The sequence below is a fragment of the Ursus arctos genome, unplaced genomic scaffold (assembly GCF_023065955.2).
Source record: "Ursus arctos isolate Adak ecotype North America unplaced genomic scaffold, UrsArc2.0 scaffold_4, whole genome shotgun sequence".
NCBI classification, from domain to species: Eukaryota; Metazoa; Chordata; class Mammalia; order Carnivora; family Ursidae; genus Ursus; species Ursus arctos.
Genome location: NW_026623056.1, coordinates 24,649,187 through 24,668,694, shown reverse-complemented (window position 1 = coordinate 24,668,694; position 19,508 = coordinate 24,649,187). Strand labels below are relative to the sequence as shown.

The 19,508-nt window shown below is 49.7% G+C and overlaps 1 long non-coding RNA gene across 1 annotated transcript; it reads right to left on the bottom strand.

Annotated features, from left to right (window-relative positions):
* Positions 1-7,519: 7,519 nt before the first annotated feature.
* On the bottom strand, positions 7,520-18,353 carry LOC130542658 (uncharacterized). The gene is made up of 3 exons (XR_008957365.1): positions 17,723-18,353; positions 17,555-17,614; positions 7,520-9,557 (listed from the first exon to the last, which is right to left on the bottom strand). It is a non-coding gene; the product is annotated as an uncharacterized LOC130542658 (long non-coding RNA).
* Positions 18,354-19,508: the final 1,155 nt, after the last annotated feature.

Here is a 19,508-nt window from a genome sequence, read left to right as displayed (position 1 = left end):
CTGCAGGGGACCACGTGGATATCTCTCAGGCCCCTGGTGTCCTCCCTGTGCCCCCCCAGACGGCCACCCTGACAGCCCCCCCGCCAGGCTCAGAAAACAGGAGCACCACCCACCCCAGGCCCTTAGCACGTCAGCTGCTACATCCTGCTGATTTTACTGCCGAAGTAGTTCTCGAGTCTGTCCATAGCCTCTGCCTCCCTCGTCAGTATTCCGATTCAGTGTGAGGCACCACCATTTTCCCTGGGTGGTACTGCGCACCGCCCCCGACCCCAGCTTGTGTGGCTCGCTCCAGCCTCGCCACATGGTCCCTGCCCCGCCCCCTTCAAATTATATCCAGACTCTACAGCACTAACCCTTGAGAAAAGGAACTCCGAACATACCACTGTCCTGTGGGAAACCCTCACTGTCCCCAATTGCCCTGAAGCTAGAATGCCACACCCTCAGCGCAGTTAATAAGCAGTCCTGCAGTGTGGCCTTGGCCCCCAAGCGTGGCCGGCTTGGTCACACCAGCCAGGCGCTGCCCTGAAGGCAGCACTGAAAGGCTGGGTTCAGCTCAGTCCCCCGCAGACACGCTGGGCTGGTGCTTCTGTCCCTTCTTCACCCCCAGCAGCCGCCCCCCATTCTCACCCTGGCAATGCACCTGTCCCCTGGGGGCTTCCACCATGCAGTCCCGCTGCCTCCTACTGAGAACCCTGGGCCCCATCCCCTTTGTCTCTGCAGCTTTTAAGTCCCCCTCCTGACTTGGAAAGGGGCGGCAGGCAGGTCAGAGGCCCGGCCTCCGCTGTATGGCACCTTCTCGTTCCCCTTGTGACACGAAGCACATTATGTCAATCGCCAGGGTCTGTGGGGGCCTCCCACCACGACTTTAGTAAGTGTTGCAAGCAGGGGCGCTGCCGTCTTCGCCCCCCGGCGTCACCCCCACATCTGGTACAAGCCCGGCCTCAGATTCAGCGCTGGCTTCAGATGAATTGCGATCCATGCAGGCACAGCCTATATGCAGGGCGGGCGGACGTCCGCTCTCTCGTCTCTTAAACAGTGTCCGAGAGACAGAAAACTGGCTTACCAATGCATGATGAGATGTTGACCATCACTCATAATTAAACAGATGCAAATTAAAATAACAAGGAGATTCATTTTTTTCCTACTAGATTTATAAACATCACACAGCACTGAGGACGTGGAGACGCCAGCAGACTGTCTCCTCTCCGGGACAGAAGGATAAATCTGCAGGAATCCTTCAAGAGCAACGCGGCAGTCTCTACTAGAAGTTTAATGGTGCGTTTCTTTTTTCTTTTCTTGCCTTTTTTTTTTTTTACTTCCACTTGTAGAAATGTATTCTTCAAATATTCTTACACATGTGGACAGAGAAAGACATGGAATATTCAACAGGTCATTGTCACCAATGAGAAAAACAAATGGGGAAAAAAAAAAACAAGCCAAACCCACTACCTGTCCATCAGAAGACGACTAGTTCGGTAAACTGTGAAAGTCTTTCCGATGGAGAACTAGGAAGGAATGTTTTTAAATGAGCTAGATTTACATATGTTCATAGGAAGCAACCCTTGAAAGTGGGGGGGGGGGGGATGAAAACAGCAAGGTCCACAGTGTGCATGTTTTAAATTGTGATTTTAAACGGAAATCAAGATATGTGCACTTATGCATAAAATATTTCTGGAACAATACACAAGCAACTCTTAACAGTAACTGCCTTTGGGGAGAGAGACTGAGATGTGGGATAGGAGAAAAAGTTACTTATTGTATATTCTGTTTTAAGTGTTTGAATATTTTACTATAGGCATGAATTAGCTTTGTAGTTATACAAAAAGAAAACTATAGTTTGTTTTTTAAAAAAAGGAAGAAGATGGAGAATTTGCATCTGCCTGAAAGTCTGGCAGTTTTCTTCCCTCCCTCCCTCCCTTCCTCCCTCCCTCCTTCTTTCCTTCTTTCCTTCCTTCCTTTTCTTCCATTCTGTCCTCCTTTCTAAGAAAATTATCTTTCTGGAATCTTCTAAAAATATTAGACACAAAATTCGACCGGTTCGCTGTCTATGCCTTGGGAGTCCGGGTTTGATGGGTGGGTCCATCATTGCTTGCTAAGAGTTGACCTCTCTAACCTAGTGAATGGGGCACCTTGCAGCCCACCTTTTCATTCTAGCCAGATCCTGGCCTCCAGCTACTCCGCCAGCACCTCATTTCTCTTGCTTTCTGCCCAGGGCTTCTCTGCCACCCTCATGTGGGGTGCCTGAGGGAACCTATTTTGGCTCCTGACACTTGTGGAAACCTGGAAGTAGGAGGGAGTTAACAACCCACGGGCCAACTTGTGAACAGTGAGAGCCCGTGGTCAATAAGTACGCACTTCCGAGCTCGGTGGGGATCTCCAGTTTGGAGTGCTGGCTTTCCACTGGACCCACTCCGTCAGTAATTGACCCTTGGATGGGCTCTCCCGCTTCCCTGGTTACTCTCCCCAGCTTCTCACTCCTGTTCCTTGGCATCACGTCCCCAGATAAACGAGCCGCTCACGGTGCGGACCTGCTTGTTGTGGGAAGCCGGGCTAGGACAGCAGCTCTCACCATTACTGTGGAGCTCTCATGGCCTCGCATGCTTGTGAAGCAAGAGGAAACAATGGTCAGCGGAGTGTTTCTCTCTCAGTCTTCCTGAGGTGTAACCTCTATCCTCTGGGTCCTTGTGCTTGTCTCCCTTCTCCCTCTTTTATGTGAGGGTGGCTTTCAGAAAGTTAGTTGTTCTTTTTCAAAATTGCCCCCAAGTCAGACCGAAAAGCACGTCATTGATTTTGCAGGTAGAAGCATCTGTTCTATAAACCGACCAGCGGACCACCTGGAGAAAGGGCCTGCATTCTCAGATTCAAGACGTGCCTTCGCAGTCTTCCTATCTACTGCAGCCCAAGACCTGTGGGTTGTCACCCCCATTGTTCAGTTGATAAAGCAGGCTCAGAGAATGAAGGGCCTTGCTCCAAGTTGCACAGCTAATTCGTGACAAAGACTGGATTGGAACCCGATTCTAACTCAAGGCCAGTATTTTCCCATTGTCCATGACATCTCAGTTGTCTCCTGTTTCTGGAGACTGGGGCTGTGGGGACATCAGTCAGCTCGCCCCAGACTGATGTCTCCACAGCCCCAGTCTCGCCCCCTGCCCTCCTGCCACCTGCTCCTCTGCACGTCGCTCTGCTGCCTCCCTCTCTCGCAGCCCTGGGCTTGCTCACGCTGTGGACGAAGTGAGCTGCTTCGAGCCCCACAAACGCCTTCCTCTTGACACAATTCGTGCTTATTATTCCAAGCCCTTTGTCCGTTGTTTTCTTCACTTTCTCCCAGAATGGCCCTTTCAAGATAGAACTATTTACAACTTCCTGCTTTCGAAAGAATTAAAAATGAAAACCCCATTTTAGGTTCCCTCCTCTTCCGTGACTCGCATGCTGTTGGCCAGGCATTCCAGGCCTGCTGTGCTCTGGCTCCTGCTGTGTCCATCCCCTCCCTGTCACTGTGCCACTTGGCCCTCCCATGTAGTGTTGTGCACGGTCAGCCCTGCAATGTAGTGACTGGGCGCACAGGGCATAGAATGTCTGCCACAGGGTCTAGACATAGCAGGTGCCCAGTGATGGTGAGCTGAATGGTACAGACTCATTTCTGCCCTCTGCAGTGTGGTCCCTAGGGCCTATTTGGACCACCCTACTCCAACAAGGGGCAGGCAGGTGCGCTCCGCCCCTTGTGTAGAGTATCCCGGAACTAGCTGACCTAAGTAAGACCTCGGAGCATGCTACTGATGCAGCTAAGGTTTCTTAAATCGTCACAGCAAGATGCAAACAAAGTTTCACCTGAAACATAACCGTGTTTGCTACAGACCCTCGCAAACCGTGACTGCTCAAGCTATGCTGGAAACCCCGCAGACATGGCGGTGCTCTGCTCTCGTGCTAGCGGCTGGGGTCCCAAGATGGCTGACAGAGGAGCTTCCGGTCTCCTGGGGGAAGGAGGCTGAGGGAGTGGTCAGGGAAACAAAGCTGCAGAGAGAAATACTGACAATACAGAACGATGGGAGCGAGAGCACGGAGAGGGATATTGTGTCGTGTCTGGGGTGGCAGGAAGAGTGAGGATTAAGCCAGAGAGTGTGTGGAAAATGGCTACACACTGCCTGGCACAGAGTAGATGCTCAATGAATGGCAAATCTTACTCTCACCATCTATCACACATCCCCCTGGGGGCACAGAGGAGCAAGGCCTCGCTGCCTCTGTCGCATTGCCATGCCTCCTCCCACCCCTTCCATCTGCTCCAGCCTGATTTTCTGATCAATGAGAAACACACCAAATTCTTTCCCTCCTTGGGAGGGGAAAAGCTGTTCCTTATGCTGGGAACCCTCTGTTCCTAGATCTTGGCAAAGCTCACTCCATCTCACCCTTCCAACCTCAGGGTAAATGCCAGTTCCCCAGAAAGCCCTTGCCTGACCACCTCATCACCCCCAGAGTTCATGTCTATCAATCACGCTCGTTATTTTCTTCTTCGTAATTACCAGAAGCTATAAAGATTTGGCCTGTTTCTTTGCTTTGACTACTGTCCCCCTAGACTCCAAGCTCCAGAAAGGGAAGAGCGGCCTGTGTGTTCTCCACTGTTAATGTCCCAGTACCTGGAATGCCCCTGTTGCAGGATCAGCGTGTGGTTGATCTTCCTTTGCCCGGGGGAGCTGGGAAGGCCTCACGAATAGAGGTGCATCTGGCCAGGGCCCTGGAGGGGGTACAAGAGTTGACCCACCCGGGGCTGCGATGATAGGGTGGCATCCGGCTGTTTTCCAGGGCATAGGAAATACTGAGAAAGGAGCTTCTGTCATGAGGAGCAGTTCTGTCCGTGAGTAGACAGGGCTGAGTCCCAACCAGCACTGGGTGGGTGTTCAAACAGAAATACCCCGGGGGTGGGAGGGCAGGGTGGGGGGCACCTCAGCCCGCTCTCAGGTTGAGAGCTCAGGCCCCACCCTCTCACCCGCGTTCACCTAACAACCTTCTGGGCCGAGATTTGTTTTTTACGATGTGACCTGCCCACTGAGGTGTGTGTGTTGGGGGGAGTTTATCAGGGGGCCAAGCCCAGTTTTCAAACAATAATAGTGAAAATTAGGAGTGTTCCGGCTCAGGGAGCTCCTACGAAGTGTCAATCACAGTACTAAGCATTTTACAGACACTCTCTGCTTCAGCCACTGTCATGTGCGAGGTTGGCAATATTTCCCCCATTTTCTGAGGCCGAAACTAGGATTCAAAGACGGTGAGTAACATGTCCAGAGTCTCAGGGCTCGGAAGTGCTGAACGGAGTTTCGGACCCAGCTGCGTCTCTCTGCACAGCCAGGCTTTTACCCACAACCTCCTGGCCGGGGTATCTCACAGGTGAATCAATGAGTTAGGTTTGGCTCAGACCCTGGGAGGCTGAGTCATCCTAAGTCAGACTGCCTGAACCTGTTCCTCTCTGGGAAACTGATACAAACCTAATCCCTACACTGACAAGGCTGAGGGTGTGCCTCTGGACTTTGGTAAGCCCACGGTAGGGCTGTGGCTACTCCCTCTCCCCACTCAGAAAGCAGACTGCTTCTCCCCAGTGCGGCACCCCGGGGGGCACCGTGGGGGGTGAGTTCTTACAGAAGTTGGGCTTTGCTCTGCCACGGAGTGGGGATGGCTCAGAGCTTGGTAGAGAGGTAGACAGACTGGTTTGAAACCTGGCTCCTGAATTTGGTAGCCGTGTGCCCCTGTGGCTGGGCCAAGTTTCTTTACCTTTCTGCCCGTCAACCCTTACCTATAAAACGAAGACGAGAGCAGTGTCCTTGTGTTGCTGCGAGCATTATGTAAGCATATGTAACGTGCCCACTGAGCACATACTCCTGGCACCTAGCAAGCCTTCCGCAACCAGGAGCCCTTATTAGCTCTGTGGGCCTTGTTAATCGTCGTAAGGGGAAGTGTACGTAATAGAGGGGGTTTGGATCTTGGTGCCATCAAGTTTTGGCTATGTGACTTTGGGCAAGTGACTGAAGTTCTTCTAAACTCCTCATCTTTAAACTGAATAATTTAGGAAGTTTCGGGAGAGTGGGAGCCCAGTGCCCTCATCAAGTCAGCTTTGGTAAAGGATTTAGAAAATGCCAGAGGTGGGGGATGATTCTTGCCACGTGTGGACAGCATCTGCCCTAAGCTGTGGTCTGTCAAGAGAAGGCCAAGGACTTCTGGACTCTCTGAATCTCATCAGGGCATCCAGGGTGTGGTCTCCAGAGAGTGGCTGTCTCTGTTGGTCTGAAGTTTTCGACCGGTCTGTTGTTTTGGTTTGAGCTGAAAGAAGATTATTGTAAGCAAGGAGCATGGCGTGTGTGGCTGGCATGGGGGTTAAGAAAGAAAAGGCCATGGAGGAAGGAAGGCCACGTCTATACACGTTGGCCTGGGCATGCCCAGCCTCAGGCGTTCAGATGTGCGGCCCATGGCAGACCACCCTGCCATGGAAACGAGGGCCCTCAGTGAGCAGAGCTCCCTGGCTGGTGTCTAAACCGCTGGTTCTGCATCGTTGTCCCCACACAATTTGCCGTGTCCCAGGGCCCACCTTCTCAGAGGGAGACAAACTCAAACCATTGGCACCCCAGCCTCCTGGTAAAATGTCAAACTGTGAGTGTGAGTTTATGAGAGCTAGTCCTGAGACACTGACCCCTTCCGAGGGCACCAAAAATATGGAATTTCTAGGCCTGCCAGGTTAAGAACACCATCCTGTCACACGGTGGCCCAGCAAATCACTGCCACTCCTGAGACCCTGATGGAGCTGGCAACTGACTGTCCCACAGAGACTGGGCCCCAGTCACCTTCTCCATCTGTAGCCATGCCTCTCTCAGCGTTGTACAAAGATTAAATATCCCCGCCTGGCGTATACTAGGTGCTCCATAAACGCTGATTCTTTCCCTATGAACTTCCTGGGCTAAGAGATTGTGGTCACTTTAAGGTCTGGAACCCCGGCTCCTATTCCTCTGGTTTCTCTCCCTCACTTGCTGGTTATTCCCTACAACCTGACCTTGCCGTCCCCGGCTGTCTTAGCCACGCTGTGGGTTCTCCCCTGACCTCTGCCCACTCGTCAGTCACACCCCGCCAGGGGCTGCCTGAGCCACACAACAGCAGCTCTGCAGCGGAGCAGGACAGGCCTGGCAGCGTGCAGCCACATTCTAGAGTGGTCTCCTGCTCACTGTGCCCCCTGGCTCTAGTCCATTCCCATCTCTGGGCTTCCATTTCCTCATTTCAAAATGACGGTATGGGGCCAGTTCCTCACACGCTGTATTTGTGTGGATGAGTTATCCCGTCCGTCCGTCCATCCATCCATCCACCCATCCCTCTCTCCATCCCCCAAACCGAACACTGTGTAAGGGGCTAGGGTAGGACTGGGGAGCTGAACTGATACGACCCAGGTCTCTAACCCCTCACACCTCCGTGAGGAGATAGACCTCTGCTAAAACAGGATGCAGCCTCACAGGGGACAAGCAGTGTGACAGATGAGCCCCCCGCCCCCCGTGGTTTTGGAGAGAGAAGGGCGCCCAGAAGTCGGTCCTGCTTCCGGCGGAGATTCCTCCCCTGTCCCAAGCATTACTCAGCGCCCTGAAATGTGTGCCTGCCTGCGGCCCGTCCTGCTCATCTCCCGGAGCGTGGCACAAAGGTCCTGTTGTGGGCCCGCAGCCCAGGCGGCGGCAGAGCCCCTGCGTGACTCACGATCTTGCCATTTCCTTTGTGTGGCCCCAGGCCCCTTGCTGGAAGCCAAGTGTGCCTGCCGCGTGGGGGAGGGGGCGCGGTGGCCGCTCTCCAGCATCGCCCCTCAGGGAAGGGGACCCGCGGTGTGCCTTTCATGTGGCAGGAGGGCTCCCCGCACACGAGGCCAGCCCAGCTCAGCCCAGGGCCTCACAAAGCCAGCGGCTGGTGGGGCCGGCAAGATGTTTGCAGCCTCCCCTGGGCACAAATCAAAGCGGCCGCTGTGGGGGAGGCATGTGGTCCCCATCAGGCATTCCTCCTGGTCCCCTAAACGAACACATCTTTCTGAAAAGTGAAAATTAACCACGGAAGGGAAGGGCCCGATGGCTAGGGAAGCGGCGTGGGGTGCCAGCCTCCTGGCGGGTCTTTGGGCGCAAGAGAAGCCATCTCCCCAGGCCCTGCTCGGCTGGGGGCTTTGGGTCCTGCCACTCAGCCCCCAGGCCAAGGCTCTGGCTGGTCGGTGGCCAGAGGCAGCGGGCTAGGGGCACTTAAGGAGTAGTGAAGGAGAGAAAGAGCACTGGACTGGGAGCCCAGAGCCGGTTCCTTTGCAGGCTAAGTGCCCCCCAGCAGGTTTTCCCAGTGGCATTTCAGGCATCTTTCTGCACAGTTCCTAAGCCAGGGCTCCTAACACCCTTCCCGGTCTGGCTTTCTCTCTCTCTGCCCACACACCACTTGTACTCTACACTCCAGCTACCTGGAGCAACTCACTTTTCCCTGAACACACCTTGTTCTTGTTCACCTCCAGGTTTTGCATGAGCCGTTCCTACTGCCAGGAAGCTCTCTCCATTCTCCAGGGCATCTGGTTAATCCTTTCCTTCAAGAGCCAGCTCAGGTGTCGCCTTCCATAGGAAGCTCCTCCCTGGAGTCGGACATGGGGGCTTCTCCTCCACACTCCCCTGAGAACATTTGCAAAGCCTTGTCAGTGCGCTAACCACTCCTTACTCTGGGATTCCTGCTTGTTTACGGGAGGGCGGGTCCTGAAGGAGTGAGTGAGTGAGTGAGTGAATGAATGAATGAATGGCTTGGGAAAGGAAATTGCTTCACACACCAGTGCCCTGTGGGTGGGTACTAAAACAAACCCTACAGGAAGCCTAAGAAAATGGCTCTAATTCTGTCCCTCCTTTTGCAACTTTTAGGCATCTCATGTGAACCTACAGGTGCCACTGTGAGGTTAGTACTCTGGATGGAGGAGGCACCCACCCAGCATCTGGCAGGTGTATCTGCAACAGTATGCAGGGTCAAAGCCAACTCCAGTGTATGGTTAGACCTTTGAAACAGAAACAAGCATGGGTGTAATGATGTTATGTCTTAGGTCAGGCCAGCAGGCTGTCCCTGAGAACAACGCGGTGGGCATTGAGAATCACCTGCACACATTCCTGCAGTTTTTTAGGATTTGCAAAGCTTTCAGCATCATCGGTCTCCCTGGATTTGAGTAAGCAGGGCGAAGAACATTTCTGCCCCTGTTTCAGACATGAGCTGTACTCAGCTTTAGGGGGATTGAGGCTTACTTAATATCCCACAAGGAGTAAGTAAAAAAAAAAAAAAACCCAGGTCTTCCTTCAACCAATCCTCAGAGGCTGATGTGTGTCAAGCACCATCAAGAGGGAGGCGGTAAGGTTCTTGCCCCCAGGAAGCACCCAGGTTTGTCAGGGAGACCCAGGTAGGGCATGAAGAGTGTTGCCTTCCTGCTAGAAATAAGGGGATACTGGAGTCCAGAGGAGTGAGAAGTTTGTTTTGGCTGTGAAGTCAGGGAAGCTTCATAATCGAGGAGACGTTCAAATGAAGGCTTGAAGGGTGGGTAAGGTCTCCTAAAGATTGAAGAAGAGAGGAGAAGGTGAAGCAGATCATCACAGGCTCCCCACCGCCCTTGGCTTTAAGTTAGTCTTTCAGTGCTGACGCCAAAAAGACAGTAAGAGCAGATGCAGCAGTTTGTAAACTCGATCTTGGAAGTTCCTATAAAGCACCAACCTCCGGGCCTCCTCGATCTCTTGGCAAAGAAGTGACCCTCATATTCTGTGGGCAATGTGGGCAGAGGGAGTGTGAATTTGGGAACTCTCATCAGTTAAATAGGAAATGGGGGTGGAAGCTGGAGAGGGATGAAAGGGGTCAATGAGGGATTGTCTTAGGATGGGAGATACTATGGCATGGCTTATGCTGACGGGAGTGCTCTGGAAGGAATGCAAAAACAGTGCCCAAGCATCAGTGGGAGGCGTCAGCCTGAATCAGCTTTAACTGACACGCAATCCTCTTCCAATGTCCTCCTCACGACTCAGTGAGTACGCGCCTGGCTCCTTGGATCCTCACCCTGGGTCTCCACTCTCTTCCCTTTCCCTGGTTCTTCATCTTGTCAACTCCAGCGTCACTTCTGCTGACTGGCTACTGGGAGAGCAGACCAGAAATATCCATGTAGGCAGGTCTGACACATTCATGTGTCTCTTGGAAAAGAAACACAAGTACAAGTGGAAGGTTCTAAGGAAGAGCAAGCCAACCTGAAAGTAGCCCTCAGCTCCCGTATTTAGCAGCATCCGAGGGCCTCCCGTGAAACCGCTGGAGAACAGCCAACACTTGGACTCGTAGGTCTACATTGAAGATATAGTGTAGTCTCTATAACCTTCATTGCTTTTTATAGCCGTTGTTGGACTAGATGCATTTAGGGATGATAGTTTAACCCATGATCTGTCATTGGGAAGCAAGGCAACCTTTCCCCGAACGACTTTCTTATTGAAAGTGTGGGACCTGGGACGTCATATTGGTATCATGTACCAAAGCTCTTCATCAACTCCTTGACCCAGGGATGGACATGTGACATTGGGTGACAGTCTGGGCCAAGCCAATTAGCTTCTTTCTTGAAAGAATTTGAACTAAGAGGCATAGAGATTCAAGTTAAGAATATGCTTGAGCTGAAAGACCCTGAGCGATCAGGACAGTAGCTAGTACTGTGTGTGACAAAGTGGAAGTCACAGGCAGTCCTAAATTATGCAAGAGAGAAAAATAAGAGTCTTACAGAGGGGTCCGGTCTACCGAGAGGGGAATAGAGTTGACATGACATGAAGAGTTAGAGACAAGAGATCCTGGAGCCCTTGAAGGACATAGAGAGGAGACTCTTCTCTTCCCTCGTGACCCAGACAGTGCTACTCCCTTCCTGACCTTGGAGGTCAGTGACAGTTTCCTGTATCCTTTCAGAAATTTCTCTTTTCACTTGAGATTATTTGACAGGGTCCCTGATCCTTGTTGCCAACATGGCCTAAGTAAGAAAAATACTCAAAGACTTAGTGTATGTGACACTGATCCTTGGAGTTCTTTGACTCAATCCAATGAACAACTTCTATTCAGCAGGTGCTGGGGGCCTTCGGAGAAAAGTTGAGACACACTGTCTTCCCTCAAAGAATCCCCAGTCTGGAAAAGTGTGTACCCACACTCCTAGAACACAGGGGAATTTAATATTAGCACCCTAAGAGAAGCGCAGATGGAAGGCTGGAGGGGTGAACTACAGCTGGGGAAGCAGAAGAGACTGGACGGCAGAGTGCCTTCAAGGATGGGTGGGATTTCATGTGAGAAAGAAGAAGGAGAAATGGAAAGTACAAGAATCAGCAGTCTGGTGGCAGGAAGGGGCAGGACATTTATGGCACATGGCAAACATCATGGTTTGGAAGAATTATGGGATTGAAAGAAATAATGTTAGATGAGTCAGTAAGACAAGTTCGATTGTGATTATGAGGGGCCTTGCATGCCAAAGCAAACCTGTTATCACAGCATCATGAGAGCGGAAGGACCTTGGATGTTATCTAGTCCAAATCAGGTAATTGGGTGCCTATCCTTCTTAAGGTGGCACCATGACTGGCTGCATCTGAAGTCCGTATTTGAGATATGGTCATTTCAATGGTAATGACCCCGAAACTCTTCTTCTCTCTTTAGCAATGTACAGTTTGTTTTTCAAAAGGGCCCTCTCGTTACCAAGAAGAGTGGATCTAAAATAGCAGTTTGTGAAGTTAGGGACCGAGAGAGGGACGTGCACCATGTGTCAGCATCAGGCATGGTGAGGAGGGGGATATGGCGGTCCCCTTTCCGATGAGAAGATCGAAGCTCTAGGCAAAGTTCTTCAGGCCCAATAGCTGTAAAGAGGGGGAGCAGGAATGTGGCCCAGGATGACAGAGATGTGCTTCCATCCCCTTTCTGTGCCTCCTTTAAGGCTAGACAGGCCTGCCTTTAAGTAAATATCACTCATGCATGAAGGAATTTTAAAATGACCTTTCCTTAAATTAATGTCTGATGGCTGGAAGTGGGTGGGTGGATGGAACATATTAGAAAAACAAAAGCGTCGCCACATGAATTTAGCAAAGTTCTAAACCATACACACAGAAGTCTATAGAGACATTTGGCAAAATGGTTGTTTCTCTTTAAATAATCCAAGGACTCAATTTATAATAAGCCTTGAACTGCAAAAGACTTTATCATCTTACAAACCTCCCTTGAGACCACACAGTGCTTCCGGCTTCCGGAAGCGGCAGGTGCCATCGCTTCCAAGAGTAATGTCATCACTACATCCACAAGGGGAACCAGAGGAAGGATCATGTCTGCCTGGGGGACAGGGGAGGAGTAGACAGCATTAGATCCTCTCTGGGGCCTCGTTCAGCTAGAAAACTCCTGGTGTTAGACGGGGGGAATGTTGGTAGCTTGGGATGCCAGGAGCCCTAGATGGGAGGACAGAGCTGGGGTGTGGAGGAGAAAGGCTGTCTGGAGGCAAGAGAGCCCAGGATGGACTGATGATGGATGGAGGGACAGGCAAACAGAGTCAGATGAAGAGAGCAGCCGAGACCTGTAAGATCCTGCCTGTGTTGGAGCAGAAAGGCTGGAGGGCTCAGCAGGGCTTCCTAAACGGCCAGGCACATGGAAATCACCCGGGAAGCTGGTTGAGGCCCTGGTTCCTGGGGGAATCCCCAAGACTCTGAGTCCAGGATGGGCCAGGAGTGGCATTTGGGACCAGTTCCTCAGGTGATCTGACACAGGCAGTCCTTGGGAAACTTTGGGGACAGGATTTTCCTGTGTGGACGTCTGTGACGTGCCCTGTAAATTGAGAGGTTTGTTAAAGACAATTCCTACCGTCCCTGCCAGCTCCGGGGCTGTTCTTCTCCAAGGCTGACACGTCATCCCTTTGCTAAGCTTGCAGACCTCGTTATCTCCCTCAACATGGTTGTTTCCTGTGCCTTGTAATTTACAAGGCAGGCAGGTTGCCGGGTCCTGCTCAGCTCTTGAAAAGTCCTACAGATAATAGACTCTAGCCACTCCATCTGGCCAGCCCATTTGGGTAAGAACAAGGCAGAATCGTGTGTATTCATGTGAGCGTCCAAAAGGGACAGAGTCCTTCTCTCTGGAGGCCATGGCTTGAGGCCAGGACAAAACCACTTCCAGGTCTCAGGTCACAGGATCACGCAGGGTGATTTATTTAAGGAAGAAAGCTTCAAGGGCTTAAAGGAAATTAAACATGTATATTTCCCCAGCAATTATGCATGTGCTTTCCCTTGAAAAATAGTCCCCCTACCCCGCCCGGAAGAAAAGCCAGATTCTCAATGAATCTGTGTTCTGCAGGCTTCCAGAGGGAGAGGGTGTTTTTCTAGCAGTGAAAGCCACATGAAAGTCTTCACGGCAGCCTTGTGCTGTTCCTGCTACAGCTCCTTTCAGGGCATACTGGAGATCAGGGACTCCCGTCTGTGAAAACAAGACGGGCTGGGTCTGAAACACTGATTTCTGGTTCAAGTTTCTCAGTGAAATGTGAATGAGGAATTTTCCACTTCTCCTTGTCCTGATTCACCTTGGCGGAGTCTTTGGAGTCCCAGACTGGGGCAGGGAGAGTCTATTTCAGGTGGGCACCCAGCCAGCCTTGCACCCCAAATGAATAGTCCTCTGTGCTGTTCCACTATCAGTTGTCTCCTTTTGGCGGGAGAAGGACTCCATTCACCTTCTGTATTGTTCCAATTTTAGTATATGTGCAGCCGAAGCGAGCACTCCACTCACCTGCTGCTTTAGCCGTTTTGCTCTGGGAGGAACCAGGCTAGAAGGTCGGGATAAGAGAATGTCATAGTGCCATGGAACTCCTCACCACAGGGTATGGACTTAACTGAGTGATACAAATCCATTTACACTAATCGAATAGCTAGTATATGTCAGGCTCGATGCCAGACTTTGGGGATCAGAAGGTAAATAAGACACAGTCCCAGTTCTCAAGAGTTGACAGTCTAGTCAGGGTGACAGCTGTGCAAATATCAGCCAGGGCAGACGCTGAGAAAGATGACAAGAGAGATTCAGAGAGATGGGGGAGACAGGTTCTGGCCGGACATCATCAGGGAATGCTTCCCAGAGGAGCTGGAACTTGCACTGTGTCTGGGAAGATGAATGGGACTAGAGAGATGGGGGAGGGGGAGGGGTGAGGCTGTCAGAGACAAGCACTGTGGTTGGAATGTCCTGGTGCTTGGGGTTTAGTAAACCTGGGGTCACTAGCAGATAGACATGAAAAGAGATGAATAGGAGATGAGACTTGAAGAAAAGGCAGGGGCCAGGTCATGCAGGGAGCTCTAAGTCATGGTGAGGGGCTGGCCTCGGCCAGGCAGGCAGGGGACAGCGCACAGAGAACTTGCAGGATTCGGAGAGAGAGAAAACAGGTAGAAGGTTTTTGTAACAAACCAGGTGAGGAATGAGGTCAGCCAATGTTAGGCTGCAGAAATGAAAAGTCAAGGACAGAATCAAAAGATATTTTGGAAAAAAAATGGATTTTTGACCATGGGGAGAGGGAGGATTTAAAGATTCCCAAATACGTGCAGATCCCCAATTCAGACAATGGTTGGGGGATGGTGGGAGGTTGGTGGTTCCTCTCCCAGGCTCTCGAGTCAGGGGGCCTCTGTCCAATATTTGGGTTTTCAATTTCCTAGATAGGAAATTGACCAACTTCTCTGTGCCTCAGTTTCCTCTTCTGTAAAAGGGAATGGACAAATCACACAGTAAATCTGGTGGCTGCCACTGACAGGCCTAGCACTTTTTGGTATCAGTTATTCCCCGGGGTCCTCAAGGGTCTGTGACTTGGCATTTAAACAGGGTTCGCTGTGAAGACAGTGTTCTTGGTGCCTTACTTTGCACGTGAGGGTGGGGCTCCCTGCCCATTTCTCCTCTCCACATATGGTAACACATGTGACGATTCTGTTAAGTGATGAAATCTTCTTTGCAAAAAAAAAAAAAAAAAAGCCTTTTATTTTTTTAAATGAGGAGGTCTAAGAAAGTGTTATTTCTTGGGCAGAAAATGGAAGTTCTCTGGGGAAATCACTGCCAGAACGGCATCGGAGAATTTGAGGTTTCACCAAGAAAATCTTGCAAATCATCCTTTGCATTCTGACTGTAAAATTATAAGAGTGTTATGATATGTAGGGTTCTAAAAATCATTAAACAACATACATACAGAAAAAGTTCATGAAACATACCAGCAAAAGAAACCATTGTAAAATAAGTATTTGCATAACCACCACTCAGGTCAAGTGACAGATCACTGTCAGCACTCCAGCACCCCTTCCTGTTTCACCTTTTCCACCAAAAATAACTTTCGTCTTGACTTCTATGGCCACTACCTCCCTGTGTTTCTCTCTTCCTACCACCTAAGTTTGCACCTCTAGTCTCTAAACACCAGGGTTTTATTTTGATGTTCTTTAACCTCCATACAATGGAGTTATATGCATGTACTCTTTCGTGTCTGGCTTGCTTTTCTCAACATTGGGAACACCACCACCCATGCGGGTTATAAGCCTGTAGTTTGCATATTTTTACCACCACTCTATAAAGATATACCATGATTTACTTATCCATTTGACTTTTTTTTTAAAGATTTTATTTATTTATTTGAGAGAGAGAGGGAGCGAGAGGTAGCAGAGCACAAGCCGGGAGAGGAGTAGAGGGAGAGGGAGAGGGAGAAGCAGACTCCCTGCTGAGCGAGGAGCCCCACATGGGGCTTGATCCCAGGACTCTGGGATCATGACCTGAACTGAAGGCAGAGACTTAACCGACTAAGCCTCCGACGTGCCCTCCATTTGCCTTTTGATGGGGATTTGTGTTGTTCTTTTTGGGGACTATTCCGAATGGTACTGCTAGGAACATTCTTATCCATGTGCATACATTTCTGTTGGGATTTTCCTGAAAGTCGAATTGCTGGGTCTTAAAAAGTAGGCATAGCTTCATTTTCAATAAAGTCTCCCAGAGTAGTTCCACCAGTCTACACTCTCAACAGCAGGGCCCAAGACTTCCCACCTTGCTGCATACTCATCCAAACCTGGTTTTGCCTATCTTTTTTAGGTCTTTTGATGACTAAAGGAGGTTTGAGGGGTATCCAGACAAATAACTGGAGGCTGGTGTGCTACCTGACCAATTTCAGGTCTAAAGAAAGGTAATATTTGTAAGTAAGTACAATGAGTGACTTTTTCAGGGCAAGACCCGTAATCATGCTTTAACATGCAAATGATTATTCTAAATCACTGAATGGAGTTACATAAGCAGGCTGAATGCAGGAGAGGGCTAGTGCCACAGAGGTGGAAAGGTCAGCAGATAAAATGGTATTTCTGGAAAGTCTTTGACATAGAAATGGAGGTGAGGATGGAGAGCATCAAGGGTACACTGAGGCAGAGTAGAGGCCCTGGGGGAGCAGCTCTGGGAAAGAGTTTAAGGTTTCAGAACCATATACCGGTATGGGGCCATCGGTTCTAAAAATGTACATAATTACTCTTACAGTGTTCTTTTTCACCTGCAATTGGTCTTTTCCCCTCCAAATACTGATCTAGCTTCTTAATTTGAATGACCATATACATTTATGGTCTGTATTTATTTGCATTTGAACATCCACATTTACTTCTCCATTTCTATATTGGTGGATATTTGTAAACAATGCTGAAATAACCATTTTTTTTCAGTTTATATATTTTTTAGGATATGAAATAAAATTGAACTGAAGCAAATATGGCAATTTGGGATGTTGAGTACAAGGATGTCTGCTGTGCTATTTTCTGGACATTTCCAGGTATTTGAAATACTTCATAATTTAAATATGTGTTTTAATATTTAAATTGTGTTTTAACATTTAAATTTGAATTGTGTTTTAATATTCGATATTAACCTCAACAAAGAGAAGGGATCACTCGATTGGACAAATCCCAACATTTTATTGGCCGGATTGACCAAAGAGCCTATGAAAACAACTTAGACCAGGCATCCAAAGCTGGAGAGACCTGGCGCAGCTTGGCAGAGACCTTGCGCTCCTCCCAGGCACCAAAGGCGGCAATGTGGTACAGTTCTGGAAGGAGCTGAGGACATGAGTGGGATCTGCTTCTAGTGCTCATGGAATGAGAACCTTGGCCAACTGTTCAGTTTGCAGTCTTTTTACTGGGAAAACTCAGGAAATTAAATCTGTCAGGCTGAGCCGTTATGCGAGTAAACACAATCATGGACATAATTGGAAGTTATACCAGTTTGGGTTTGATGAGGAAAACAGAACCACTGTGAGTGATATAGAATAAAGGACCTGTTACAGGAATTTGCCCATCACAATTACGGTGGAAGCTGGAGCAGTGACAACCTGAAAGGAGACAGAAGGAAGATCAGAGCAAAGTCACCCATGCAGGGACCAGAGCGGGACCCTGGTAAAGAAGCCTCTGTAAGGCTCAGCATTTGATGGTGGCCTGAAGTTGATGTAGGTCAGCAGGAAAGGCAGCTGGGAGGACAGGTTGGGCATAAAGCAGAAGAGAGCAAGGACACATGAACTCACAAGGACAAAACTCACCTCAGAATGGTCGGCTCAGGTTTCACGGTACCTTGGTGGCCCGTGGAAGACATTCCATCTCTGTGAGGCCCAAGAGCAAGGGAGAAGCCTTCTTAAAGGGAGAATAATTATCTGCAGATCATAGCATAGGTTTGCATTCAAATCCCAACGCTCTGCTTTATGACTTACCTATAAGGCCCTGCTAAAGGTCCCACAGAGCTTCTTTATGTACCATAGATGCTTCTAGCACAAATGAATCTGCTGAGTCATATGTTCCATTCAGGTGGCGGAGCAGCTTGCTTGGCAGGCTGGATCTGTTGCAAAGTCTTCTCATTTTCTGGACCCTGCTCCAAAGTGGCAGCCTTTCGGGTTACTCAATAAATGAGTTGAAGTAGTTTGCCCCAATAAAGCACAGTTGCTCCCAGGCCAGAGGTTCACTGGGCATTCTGCCATTTCCTCAGTGGTAAGAGAGACCAGATGCTGCAACTTCTCCTTCACTTTGGACAGAGAACCTCAACGTGTCCTGCTCAGGGGGCTCTGAGCAATTCTGCCAAAATAGCGGGCCCCTGATTTTGTGTGAGACTCCTTTTCCTGCATCTGCTTGCATTTGTCTGACCAAGGTATTCAGAGTCGCTGCTGTATCCTGCCCACCAGGACCGATTAGCATGACCTCATCAGAAGAGGAGGCCTGTGTGACATCCTGTGGGAGGGAGAGGCTAGCAGGGTCCCTGGAATTGGATTCTAACAGCAGACTGGGGGTGGGGGGGTGAAGATAGCCCTTTGGCAGGACCGCAAAGGTGTATTTCTAGGCCTGCTAACTGAAAGCAAACTGCTTCTGCTGGTCTTTATTAAGGGGGGGGGGGAGAGGGCGAGCGCGCACCAAACATTTGCCGGATCAATAGCAGGCCAGAGATTGTGCTGATTTTCTTCAGTGACCAAACCACATCTGGAAAAGGAGCTTCAGTTGGAATTGCCACCTGTTAAGGTTATGATAACCCAGTTTGAGTCTCCAAGATCCACTTACCAGGCCAAATAAGCAAGTTAAATGGGATCCACCCTCTCTGCATCTTTCAAGTTCATGATGACGGTGGCACTAATTTCTGCCACGTCTCCAGGAATGTGGTACTTTTTTAAATTGAAACTCTTATCGGTCAAGATGATTCTTCTGGCTTGCACTTGACGTGTCCTACCATAATAGCCCTTACGCCATAAGAAAGGAAAGCAGGGTGGAGACTTCACCAGTTTCTGGGGATGTCTAGTCCTGGGTGATCAGTTCTGGAGCTGGGGGAATGACCACAGGGTATAACCACACACTAAACCCACTGTGAGATGGGCTTGAGCTAAAACCCGTCCATCACTTGACCTTCATAAGCCCCCCTTCTAACTGTGGACCACAGCGCCATTTTCAGTCTCTTGAAATTAGTGTCAGCTCAAAGACAATGCTCAGTAATTCCTGAAAAGTATGGTAGTTTCCCTTTCCCCAGTACAAACTCACACTAGTGAATGCCCTCAGGCGCTTTTGTAGAAAGCTAGAAAAAATATTGACTGTATAAATTTGGGGCTGAGTAGTAGCTCTTTCCTTATGAGATCCCCTCTCTTTTTCATTCAAATGGCTATGGGACCGAGAAAAGGCTCAAGTCTGGGAATCGACTGAGGCTACCATGATTCTCTACTGTGATCAAGTCATCTCTATTCACCAGAACTAGAGCTTTCAATTTATATAAATCAAATAAGACTTGGCCACCCATCAGTTTCAGTTTTCAGGACACCATGATCAAGTAACCAATGCCAAAGTGCTCTGTGCAGGTCAAACCATTCTGACCAATGCTTTTGCTCTGTGTCCCTTATGGTAACCCCCTTGTCTCTGGTGATTAAGTGTCTGACACTTGGTCTCTGTCACGTGGGCAGCCCATCATTGCCATGAATTTGTGGAACCCATTTCAATGGTAGCAATACCAACGTGATTCCTGGTCTA